This window comes from Athene cunicularia (assembly GCF_003259725.1).
Source record: "Athene cunicularia isolate RWA chromosome 10 unlocalized genomic scaffold, athCun1 chr10_part1, whole genome shotgun sequence".
Classification (NCBI taxonomy): domain Eukaryota; kingdom Metazoa; phylum Chordata; class Aves; order Strigiformes; family Strigidae; genus Athene; species Athene cunicularia.
This window is the reverse complement of record NW_020799112.1, coordinates 12921615-12933823: the sequence shown is the minus strand read 5'-3', so window position 1 is coordinate 12933823 and position 12209 is coordinate 12921615. Positions and strand designations below refer to the sequence as shown.

Below are 12209 nucleotides of genomic sequence, written 5' to 3'. Positions count from 1 at the left end.
CCTTTTTGCTCCTTCAGGAATTTTTCACTCGGGGAAAAAAAGTTGCTGTGTAGTACTCTGATGAAGGTATTGTACAAGCTGTTGTAGTACATGAGAAAAAGGTGTGCTCTGAAATAGTCTTTTAAGCCCTACCTCTTACTCCAGGTAGGGATTTCAGATACTGGAGAAGTGAATGAGGTTGGCCTGAACAATATTTTCCTTTGCCTTCTGAAGAAAGTGTAGTAACATGTGCTGCATATACCAGTAGACCAGTTCTATCCCATCACCTTATTGAGTACAGATGCCACTGATAAAGAACAGAACTAGGACCTTCCAATTCATAAATTTCTTTGTGGAAGGGGTCAGGAGTGTTGTTCCCATCTGCTTGCCCAATGCAAAGGATCATGTTGTCCATCCAAAGCCATGGTTTGAAGACCAAAAGAGGAATTCTTCTAACTCTTCAGTCTCTTACAAGACAAAGTCCCCAGATACTTCCCCCAGTTACAGTCATGGGTGAGTGGGACTCTTAACTCTTACATGGGCTTCAAGGCACTCTAGACCTCAATGTGTTGTTTTTCTTATTGTGGCCGTAGCGAGCAGCATCATCTCGGGCAGTGTGTCTCTCAACTTGTCAAACGATATGTGATTCATATTTTATTGAAACAGGGATCTGCCATGCAGGGAGGTTTTCTAAGCGTTCGTAAGTGCTTGAAGGCAACATACGCAACCACCTCAGTACTAGAGGCAAGTTTAATCTGCATAACTCCACACGGTGTCAAAGACTCCTTCTAGCCAAAGGGTGTTTAATGAAAAACTCTGTAAAAAGAGGCCTTGCAACTTCCTCTAAATATTAGGCTTTCTGCCTTCCTTCTGAAATATATTAACAGCCTCAAGAAGGATTATTGATGCTGGCAAGTAAGTTTAAGCAGCCCTCAGAAGTTCCTGATGCTGTGTACAGCATTAGATATTTGCATATGGTTCCCCCCACACGCACTTAAGTGTTTTGAGGTTGGGGTGACTGCAGGTCTCTGAGAAAGCAAGATTGATAAAGCAAAGCAATCGGAGTTATTTCCTATGCATGAAATTGATTAAATGCTTCACTAAATGGCTTATAAATTTGGCTCTCATATTTCTGTCACCCACTGCAAAGATTACAGAAACTCCGTCTATAACCATGTTGTATACAATACCAAATTACAAAAGGTTGTAAAAACTAATGTTTTGTTTAAAGTTTTGAGCAGGACCATATGCCTTCAGTGACCTTGAGTAAGCTATTTTAATTCAAAACATTTTAAAGAGTAGAAGAGAAGGAAAAAAAAATCCATCTGCATAACAAAACTGAACTAACACAGTTTAATACTTATATGCTGCATATCATTTTTTACTTCTTGCCAGAAAAAAATGTTGAATCCCCTTCTGCCAGAGTGTTCTAATTTTATAGCTCTGAAGTGTATGTGGCATGAAACCTAGAAGCTCAGGTTTCCTCAGATTGAATTTGCTTTTCTTATTTTATGAACTCTGTTATCAAATCTACCTGGGAACTTACACAGTCCCCTTTACTCTAGAACCCACGTGCATCAGGCACTAGGGGTTTTGACCTTATCAGACCCTTTAAAGTGCAGCTTTATTAATTTCTGCCTTAGCATAGAGTTTCATTACCTCCCAAAATAGGATGAGAAGCTGAGGCACAGAGACACTGAGGATCTCAAGATGCCAAAAGCAGGTGTGAGCACAGTTTGTGCTCAGATTTGCTTGCTTCCCTTTCACATGGGACAGCCGAAAGACTTCCTACAGTTTGAGCACCGGGGTATAGCAGTAAGAGCACAGTCAGCTGTTGGAGATCTACTGGTACAATATTAATTTCCTGACTATGCTTACTCACATGCAGTGTTCTGCACACATTTAATAACAGCTGCTGGTTACATCCAGCTATGCTTTTGGTCCACAGCAGAATAAACTTTGGGAACTGAGTCTTCTGTTATTTTAAAATCTTGTGTTGGCTTTTGCCTTGGCTGTCTTGATATAAACAACTGACCTGGAAACTTGAGCTCACCCAAAGCTATCTAATTGTAGGAAAGGATATTACTTATAAAGTCACAGATATATAGTTAGCCACACTAAAATAGGTAGATTGCTTTATAAATCCAATAAACACTTCTCTTCTGACAGTCATAAATAAAATTTTACAGGATCCTTTTTATATGCAGCTCCATTTTACAGATGGGAAAACTAAAGTTCAGCAAGCAAACAGGCTTTGTCCAGACAGCAAGTTCTCTGGGAAAGTTTGAGGCTGAGCTCTGCTTCTTCTGCTCCCCAGTGCTTTAAGAACTCAACCATGCTCTCCTTAGCTATACAAATAAAGACCTTAAGTGATTAAATGTAAGTAGTGAAGCGAAGCTCATAGCAAGCAGGAGTGAATCAGCATGAAATGCAAACGTAAGCATGAGAAAATAATCCCTGTGTTTTAACCATAAATGCCTGTTTTCTACAGGAAAAGCTATGTTCTCCTATAACATTTACAAGCCATCTTGTCCCCAGCAAGGATTAACATTTGGCATCGAAGTACTGATCTGGCAAAGAGCTGCCGTAATGTAATCTTTTTTACAACCAACGACATGCTTAAAGTCTTGACGGACTTGACCTCTGCCCATTGCTAATCCCTAACTTTCTTGCCCATTCAGATGTACATCTTTAAAGAGATGGTACCGAATGTATAGCAGACAGCTAAACTTTAACTGAAGGTGAAACAAGAGCTGCCTGGAGAAAAGCATTGGGCGGAGGGAAATCTGAGTGTTGCTCACCCAGCCTCGTGCTGGGATTTTGACCCCATCGTGGGGGAAGAGGTGCCTGCTCAGCTATACATGTGCAGTGATTTTGTTTCTGCCCTGATGGGAGAACACACCTTTTGGCAGAGAATGTATTTGCTTGCATTACAGAAGCACTGAAGACCCCTAACTATAATCAGATTCTTTATGCTCACACTGTCTGAACAGTCCTTGATCCCAAAGGATAAAGCTAAAAAAAAGTAGATTACACCTCATTTTTCTATGTGTGAGCTTCAAGAGACCTTAGATTTTACTGAATCAGTTTCTCAACTCCCACTTCAGGCATTTGGTTGAAAAACCTAAGTGATAGATTTACACTATGTTCAGAGAAAATAACAGTCAATCCAAAAAGATTCCAGCTGTCTTCTCTTTCATTTGTGTGACAACCAGTCCTGGGACACATGCCAGCTCCTCAGATATTGCTGCTCCACAGTCTAGTTATTCTAACTTCTGGCAACTGGTTACTTGACCTCTTGGTGGCTTGTCATTTTAATATCACTTTCTCTATGTGGATAATCTAGCGGGAATCCCTCCTTTATAATGCAACAGTCTATACATGGTAATTGGCCAGAACACTGAAGTATTGTGCTCTCAAGTCCAGTCGAGCTACAGCTGAGGAGCACTTACTGTGCTTGGGAAGCACAAAAATACGGTTTAGGCTCTTGTTCATGAATTAGTGGTCCCCAGACACTGGGACAAAAGTCTAATCTCTTGTATGCCGTGTGTTATATACCGGTTTGGATCACTCTCTAAAGCCATGTGATACAATCTCCTCCTCCCAGATGAGCGCAGCCCTGGCTCCAAAGGACATACAAAGAGTAGACCAGTTGAGTAGCACCAGCCATCATAGCTTTCACTGGCTTGTGTGTGACGAGATATATCACTTCTGTGTGAGAAACCAACCAGGTGTAAGAACTTATCTATATTCCTTCGTCCCATTAGCAGTGATTACAAAGTGGCATAAAAGCCAGCAGAGTGCTCTGTATCCCATAGAGATCCTCCAGTGAGTGGCCAGTGCTTTTGGATGAGAGTTGCTTTTCATTAGTTTCCAAAGCAGCCTAAAAGCATCTCAGAGGAGCCCGGTGTCTCTAGACAATCTCATCTTCTGATGCTGTACTCAGTGAAAAAGCATGCAAGCAATCCAAACAGAAGAAGCAGCCGTATATCTTAAGGTGATATTCCACTGTAAGCCTTTTGTCCACCTGAGCAGTCAGAGCACAGCCATAGATTTTCCAGTAGTCTGGGAATGAGATCTTAGAAAACGGTGTACTCAGTCTGACGTGGACTTAAATAGGTTTCAGAATAATCCATTATGCATCAAGTGTTTAATCAACATAATTAATATTTTTAAGGGGAGCCATTTACATTGTAAGTTCTATACACATTATTTACTATTTCAACAGTAACAGTTAATGCTCTGTGACAAACTATATTGTTTCCAGCTTGTTATCCATTCATAACAAGGTCAATCTATTACCATTATTTTTGTGAATGTAGCTGTTACCTTGAGGCAAAAAGTTAATTGTAAATTACAGAGGAGGGATTATTGAGTTGTTTTTTCAACTGTATTCACTGTAATGTATGGTAATGGTGCTATTTTATGAAACTTTTACATTTAAAAGCATTTTTGTCTTCATATCAGATGTGCTGGTCAAATTCACTTCCAAACTTTTCAAGAACTTACTCAATGGGAAGAGCCATTCAAAAGGATCCCGCTGAACATTTCATAACCATTGCAGTTAAAACCAGATGCAGTCTCATTTATTTTTCCCCTTTGTCTGAGACTGGTCTCTCTGCCATTACCGGCCAATACAACTCCAAGAAGTGCTTAGTACTCTGAGAAGCAGGACCAGATTTGATTGTAGTTTAGAGTAACACTTCAGCCCTTACATCACAAAAGCGATCTGTAAGAGTTGTGTCTTAAGGTTTTATTCAGTCCTTGATACACAGTGCCAATCTGATGTCTGAACTCTTCTACCTTCCTACTTTTGCACAATTTCTACTGCATTAGCTGATGCCCCAGCAGGCAAAGATAAATTTTATATTTATGCCCTGCCTTATTTGCTCCCACCTGAGCAAAAGTCAAAGGTTTTGTGGCATTGCTGCTTCCCAGACTGCAGTAAAAGTTGTCATTCATAGGCTACACAGAAAAGGATGGAGAATTATAATAAAATCTGTCTTTCCCACATCATTTTAATGATGCATTTCAGGACAAAACCCATGAGCTTTCTACTAGATCATGGACTTGTCCATCTTAATGGACAATGAAGAGTTGACACCATTTAGCTTCAATCTAGACAATCTAGACTTCTGCTATGCCCACAGAGACAGCAGGTCTGCCTGCCATGTTGATCTCCACCTTAGTTGTCTTCTGTATTTGTACTTTGAATTAGGTGACTTAGCCATATTTTATTCTGGGTTCAATTATAACACTGGCATCGAATCTTCACAATCACTTCCAGAATAACAGAAGACAAACTCATAAACCCTGAATATTTTGAGCCGACTAAAGGAAGTAAGAGGATGATCACTGATCAGATGCAGAAATACATTTCTAGTAGCACAGGAATAAGAAAAGTATGTTAGAGTTTTATCTTCCTTTCTCTACTGCAGAACAGGCAGGCAAGAGCTACCAAGATATTTGCCTAACCATCCTATAAAAGGTATATTCTGACTTCTCTGTGATGAAGTTTGTGTAGTATGCTAGGGGTGTTTGGGTGAAAAGAAATTGATTTCCTCTGTAATTTTATGGAGAGCCATTTAAATTTGTTAGAATCCGTTGTTCCAACACCCAGCTGCTCACTTGGAAAAATCTATTCCTTTCTTCCTCAAGTCCTAATGAAAAAGAAATTTGTCAGGCTTATGTCTTCTATTTGAAAGGCTTAATACGTTAAATTAAGCTAGGTTTTCTTTTACTGCAAGCTCTCAGAAACTTGAAGGCATCATCAGGTATTAGCGTATCTAGCTCGCAAAGGGTTAAGTAACATTTCTGTGGTCTCCATTGCTGGTAGTATGTTCAAAGCCCACAAAGCTCAAGACATGTGCATTCTTCGTCCAATAACTTGTCCAGTAATTGGTATATTGATTGCTAATGTCATCATGTTTTAGTATATATAAACCCTCTCACTCTATCATACAGCCGCCAACAATCCAAGAAGTCATTGTTTATTCATTGTAACTCCCAAACTGGCCGTGTCAGATTCTGCTTGAGGCCTTGCTGATAAAAATCAGCAGATGATTGGGCACACACATTCTTGACATGGCTGACCCATGACATCTTAGGGCCAGCAGGGAGCCTGTCATTATGTGTACAATACTCTTCTTTCTTTCCCCTTATCTATTCCCAGATGACTTTGAGAGTTTTATTAACTCATTAATGACTGAAGATGTCATTAAAGAAAGTGGGGAGGAGGGGGAAGAAAGACATTTTATTTGTTTGTTTAAAAGTGGGGAGCAGCAAACCATTGGCTCTGCATAGAGAAAGGTGGAGGAAGCTTAAAGACAAAGCTGAAGTCTATCCAGAGGAAAAGATCGTTAGTTCGTTAGGATAACTAAAGCTAAGTTTTGAAGGGAGAAAAAAATATTAGGCTGTATTTGAAACACAACTGAGGAAGGAGGGTTGAATTTCTCCACAAAAAAAGAAATAGCAAAAAAAGACTGGTCAGTTTTATGAATATAGTACAACCAATAGTCTTTACAAGCACCAAAGGATATCTTCCTGGCACTACCTAGGTGTTCAAATACTTAAATATTCGCTTAGAATGAGTTTTATTTCAGAGTTAGCATTTTTTCATGTCTTTAGAAGTGTGTTGTTTTATACAGGAAATAGTATCTCCTTTTTTGTAATTTTCTCGTAAATATGTCAGTTGAACAGCATTATATATAGTAATCACACCTGCAGTTTTTTTCCAGTTGTGGAGGGGTTTTGCATCTTAAGTTTGTGAATTCTATCTGTAAATGTAGCAAACTACTAATATAACTTTGAAGTTTTTTTACTGTATGGTCAGGATTTGATTGCATTAAAATATACATCTGAAGCAGAATTTTCATATGCGTTCGCTCACAGCCTGCTTCTGATCCTACAGCAGTCAGACACTAAACTTCCCCTGAATTCAGGATAAACAATTAGTCTCACTTCATAGGCTTTTCTTCCATTTTAAACTCCTGCCCATATTTCTTAATTTCTCTTTAAAAAAATCTCACAGCCAGTATTTCCCTTGGAAGCTGGATGTATGTGACAATGAAAGTCATCTTTTTCCTCCTGAAATTTGGGTGTTTCCTATTATTAGAGGCCTGTTGGTTTAGAACCAAGGGCTTAATATTTTAAGGATGGCAATTATTTTATTTTAATGATTGCCATTTGTGTATTGACTGAGGAATAGTGAATGCTTTTCTGTCTTAGGCAGCTGCTCTCCATATGGTAGTTGATCTCAACATAGAAATCTCTGACGTGATTGTAGTGGTACTGGACGTTAAAGTGACATAGAGCTAGATGCCATCTGCATTGGCTGGCCTTTAATAATCTTTGCTTCAATGTCTATCTTTTTGATGAGGTGAGTAGAAGATGAGCCTATTTCCCTGAGGGATCTGCAAGTATTGGTATAAAATAACAGAATAAACTCCCTGAATGGGACCTGTGAATTACCAAAACCAACTCAAACAGGAATCTGCTTATTCCATCACATAAACTGCAGATAATGGCTCAGCAATCAAGCAGTCTGACCTTATAGATTGACTATAGTAAGTTTTAGAACTCATAATAGAAGTTTAAAAAGAACAATTTAATTATGCCATATTGTTTCTGACAACTCCCCATTCTCTCCACTCAGTAGATGATCCAGATCACCTGGGTCACAGGGCAAACATTTATTCTTAGGCATAATGATAATATTTGCTGTGTCCTGAGTACTTGCAAAGGCAGTGGACGTTTTCTGTGATATTAGAAGTCGTTTCTGGTTTGCTTCTTTAAGAGAGATTTCTTTTCCTCTTTTTGTCTCTTGATAATTAACAGAACATCATTTGTATTGCAGTGGGAGCTGGGGTTCTCCATCAAAGTTCAGACTTGCGCAAGGCACCGTCTGGGGCTTTAAAAAACTACAAATATATATATATATATATATATATAAATACAAATATATATTTCAAAGGAACACATATGAGTTTGGAAAAGAGAAAAAAAGATGGCAAGAACACATCAGAATGCACTGGCCTAATCAGCTATACCCAGCTTAATCAAGGTGTGCCATTTACCTAATGCACCTTTCTGAGAGGAAGCTTTCCTTTCTCCTCACATTCTGACATCCAGACTCTCTTCCATCGTGTACTGAAGTGGGAACCTGTGATGAATCTTTGGATAATGGACTGTTGCTTTGACAAACTACTCCTCTAGTGAAACACGTGCCTGTCTTGGCGACAATAACAGCAAAGTGCGGATTTTGTGGAAGAAATAGAGGCTTTGAGGGCTACAGCACCAGACTCTGAGTCTATAAATTGCTGGACTGGGATGTTAGATGCCTTTTAATATTTTCAAACATCCAGTAGAGTAATGAAAGAACTGTAGGACTATCCTGATGTAAGACCTCGGGAGAGTTGTTTTCAGAGATCATGGGAGCTCACAACTTGTTTAAGAACATGAAGTCCTATCCAAGTAATAGCTGGAAATAAGTTGCTTGATTTTTTCTATCCCTAAAGACAAATTCTTGTAATAGCAAAAGTGTAAAATCCAACAAAGAGAGGCTTGATACTTTCAGATACTCCAGCCACTTCATAGTGGAAAAAAAGCATACTGACAGTGAAACTATTTGGGGTAAATAATGAGGACAGGCTTCTCAGAAATAAACTGGCATGGATTTGGCCATGAGATGTCAGATTCATAACTTGGGAAATGAAAGCCTCTATATACTAGAGAGCAGGCCCTAGCCCAGCAGTGGCAATTCAGCCTTCTGAGCCACAGGGATTTCTTTATAAGCAGTGGTATATTAAATGTGGAATCGGGTAGGCCAAAGGGACAGCAGTAAAACAGAGACAACGTGCAGTGACCAAAAATGAGCTAAAGCCAGACACTAATTACTTCACAGTAATTTTGTTTTCCTTTAGAGTTGAGTAATATCTCTTGCTCCTGCAAGGTAAATGCTTTTCCTATCACTTAGGTTTTACATCTAGTATATTTTTTTTTCGTTTAACTGAAGCTGGGGAGAAAGTAGTTTTTGTCTATTTATCCAGTTTAGAACCTTTATCAACGTAAAGATGAGGGGTGGATTTTTATACTGTGCATATAGCTGGAGTGGGCTGAGGAAGAGCACTTTTAGACAGGCCTAGGTCAACAAAACAGATTCATCCATCACATCTGCCAGAACGGAAAGATAGTTGTCTCGATGCTCAGTCAACCCGAGACCTTTCTGCTGAGTCAACTGACAAGATTGCAGATATTTGTGACAATGAGGACGCTTATCCACTAGTAAATGGACTGAAGACCACCTACACATTTGGCGGTGGATCTTCAGCTTAGGAAGCTCTAAACTCTTGAACACCAGTGTATTGCTATTTGCGGTCCTCTTCTCCTTAATAGTTGACAGTCATTACCAAAAACTAAGTTAGAATAAGATAAAATAACAAAAGGAAGGAATTCTGAGGTGATAATGGTGGAAGGTGTGAGAGTCAGTAGAAAGTACAGTAAAGAAACCCATGACAAGTCATGATAAATGGGTCGTTATAAAATTCATGTTTAGGCTGCACCAGTCTGGGGATAATGCCATTCGTCATGGCAACACTGGGGCACTAATGAGCCCTCATTGCATATTCATAGCTTTGGCGCCTCTCTTCTCTCTCTGCCTCCCTCCCACCCCGAACCAATGCCTGGTAAATATCTCCACCTCAAGCTGAAACTCGACTTAGGCTGCTTTTTTTTTTTTTTTTTTTTTTTTGTTGCAGCAATTACACTGTAAAAGTGCTGCACAAGATTGATTGCTCTGATCTGTAGTTCAATTGTAAATTAGAATACACATCCCCCTGGGGACACACGGCCCCTATTTGTGATTAAGAAAAAAGCCCCATAATAGACTAATAGCTAAAGTTCTCTCTCTTTTACTTTCAGGCAATTAGCTTGATGAAATGGCCTCTTTTTGTGTACCCTGGAAGTGTAAACCGATATCATAATGAAGTATATGATGTTTATTCTATTATTTTCACCTTGCCATGTATGCAGGAATGCATAAATAATGGCTGCTTTGTCTGGTACATTTACTGATTCAGAAGTAAACTATGTCTTAAAGATGCAGTGTATGATCCCGCAGCCTTACGTTAAACTGGGCACCATGACTAGTCCATGTAAAACCTAATGTTCTGCCTAAATAAGTTGGAGACCAGTTTTAGTCAGGTGATTAAATACTGTTTGCAAGACACTTTCATTTATAAAGAACCTTAATTGGAAAATCCTCCTAATAACCTCATGAGAAAAATAAGGTGTTTCCATTTTATAGAAAGGAAAACTGATGGGAAGATGCTGAGCATGTTACATAAACTCACACAGGACCTCAGTAAGTGCTTAAGAAATCCTAGCTTCTTGAACATTTTTTTCAGGCAATCAGAAGCTCCCTTTTCTCTCTCTTGTAAAGTGTTATTAATTCTGTCCTGGATGGTTCATGGAGTGTCTCTGACCTTAGCTTGCCTCAAAGACGTAAAACTCCGTGGTGTCACGGTTGCCTTCATTCCCATGTGACATACATGGCTAAAGCTCTTTCACCTGAATCCAAGGTGGATATGGTCATGCCCATATTCAATATCATGTGTTGGATGTTGGCTGTCCCAAGGCTCAATTTGAGCTGTCAGTCTGAGCAAATGAGTCATGTTGTGCAATCACGTTATAACACTGTGGTGGTGTTCATGCAGTTGAGCTCAAGATAAATATCTGGGAAGAAAAGTGCCATATGATGATAGCTCTGGGCATACCTGCTTTGTGACAGAAGCTGCTTCTACTTTAGCATTTCACTTTGGCTCAGGAGTGTGCTTTTGAAGTGAATCCTCCAAATGACCCTGCTTACCCTGCCCCGCCAACGCGAGGCAGTCTTGGGGCATGCAAACTGAATTCTTTTGTGTGAAATCAAACCAGATGATGTGGTCTGGGAGCTCCAGCAGCTAATGGGAATTCTGTCTGCAGGAACATGCTAGAGCTAGTCCGAGTAAACCCCTGACATGCAGTGACCTGGGGCCAGTCCCTGCTCTTCAGCGTGCAGTGTAGACATACCTTTATTTGCCTATTTGCTAAGCGAAGCAGGGTTCCTAAGGAGTCATGAGAAGCTCAGACAGTATGGCAGGAAGGACATTGTGAAGTGGCCTGAAAAAAAAAAACGTGTGAGAAAACACACTGGTGTATGTATAACCCCATCAGTTTATCTGCAAAAGAAATATTTTCATTCAGTTTAAATTCTTTGTGAGAGAGGTTCTGTAGGGGAATATAACAGAGTTTGGAAACATTTTGCTAAGAAGCACTACCAGTGAAAACCTTTAAAGGGTAACACTCTGTACATGGCTACAATACCATATTCTGTTTAAACTTGTTCATCATTGTCTTCTTGCATGACAGCCCTGGCATTTAAAATATGTTAGGGGTGACACAATACTTTCACCTGGTGCAGACATATATCACTGGAAGGATGTTCTCATAAACAAAGTGCTGCAGGCTATGATCTTATCGTTCTCCTCTTCCTTCTTCTCAGTTCAGTTCAATGACAAACACGTATTTCTCTTCTTTGCTCCAGTTTCTGGTCTAGAGAAGCCTGGTGTTGGAGCAACAGGTGATGTTGCAAATCAGGAATGACAAGCATTGGTGGTAGCCTGCTTGGGGGAAAGCAATGGAGGGGGTAGCAAACATGCAACAAATTTTATCGTGCTTCGGCTGGCACACTAATTCTACACAGCGCTGCAATTTTATAGCATGAGCAAAAGTTTACTCACGTGCATGCCTGCACACGCACGGGTTTTTGAGAAAGACATAAAGCAAATTAGAGCGTTCACATGTAATTAGCTGACTATTAGTGTGGTTCAGCCAAGGCGATAGGCAGACAGTAAACTTCAAGATAGCTCACAGATAAAAGGACTGAGGGTGTTCTGGAGAAAACTGGAGGTAATAGTTCAGAAGAGAAATTCCTGGCAAATTGAGCAGACATCTAAGGATGTTCTTCCCCTACACCATCAGCACTGTGCTGTGTAGCTATACGAGCCTTCCCACTTTCCCCTACGAAGCTGAACTCTTCCTGGCACCCAGGGCTCTTTCTCCTTGGACAGCCCACTTTTAAATTATTTAATAATTACTCATCATTTTGGGTTTAAACACATTACTTTGGACTAAAACTGTGAAATTCCCTGCTCATACTTCCTGCCCTCCTTCTTGTGACAGTGTATGATATA

The 12209-nt window shown here is 39.8% G+C and overlaps 1 long non-coding RNA gene across 3 annotated transcripts in view; it reads right to left on the bottom strand.

Annotated features, from left to right (window-relative positions):
• LOC113483911 overlaps positions 1 to 12151 on the bottom strand; it is a 28091-nt gene extending 15940 nt beyond the window's left edge. For 2 of the 3 annotated variants that reach the window (XR_003399135.1, XR_003399136.1), the window contains exon 1: positions 11047 to 12151. This is a non-coding gene — a long non-coding RNA (uncharacterized LOC113483911). The remainder of the gene's footprint in view (positions 1 to 11046) is intronic. The other variant, XR_003399137.1, reaches the window with a different exon arrangement.
• Positions 12152 to 12209: the final 58 nt, after the last annotated feature.